The following is a 412-nucleotide window of genomic DNA, read 5'->3' as shown; positions in this document are numbered from 1 at the left end:
ATAACTGGTGTATATTAGGCAGCCCTAGAGGCCTCACTAAGTTACAGCAGCCTCCTTGGGCTGTTCAGTGAGCCACAGCACCAGAGACTAAAACCCCACCCCTTACACACGTCTCCCCCTCCCAGCATGCCCCTACAGCACGACCTGTGAGGGGTGCTCAGAGCACAGCTTAGGGCTGTCTTTCTCAGAGCCTGTGCCAGGGCAATCCTCACCCAGAAGAACCCAGGTTTTTAGGGCCACTTTACACCACTCTGGGTCTTTAATCCATCACAAAGGAGTTGGAGTGAGGGTGAGGAGCTCATTCTTCTCTTCCATGCATGGAATACTATCCTGGGATTACTTCCTTTATCAGTGAAAACTAGGGTGACCAGATCACCCAAGTCAAATATCGGGACGCGGGGGAGGGGGAGGG

The sequence above is a fragment of the Terrapene carolina genome, unplaced genomic scaffold, assembly GCF_002925995.2.
Source record: "Terrapene carolina triunguis isolate 2854851 unplaced genomic scaffold, T_m_triunguis-2.0 Scaffold34633, whole genome shotgun sequence".
Taxonomy (NCBI): domain Eukaryota; kingdom Metazoa; phylum Chordata; order Testudines; family Emydidae; genus Terrapene; species Terrapene triunguis.
The sequence above is the reverse complement of the archived record's forward strand: the minus strand, read 5'-3'. Positions refer to the sequence as shown.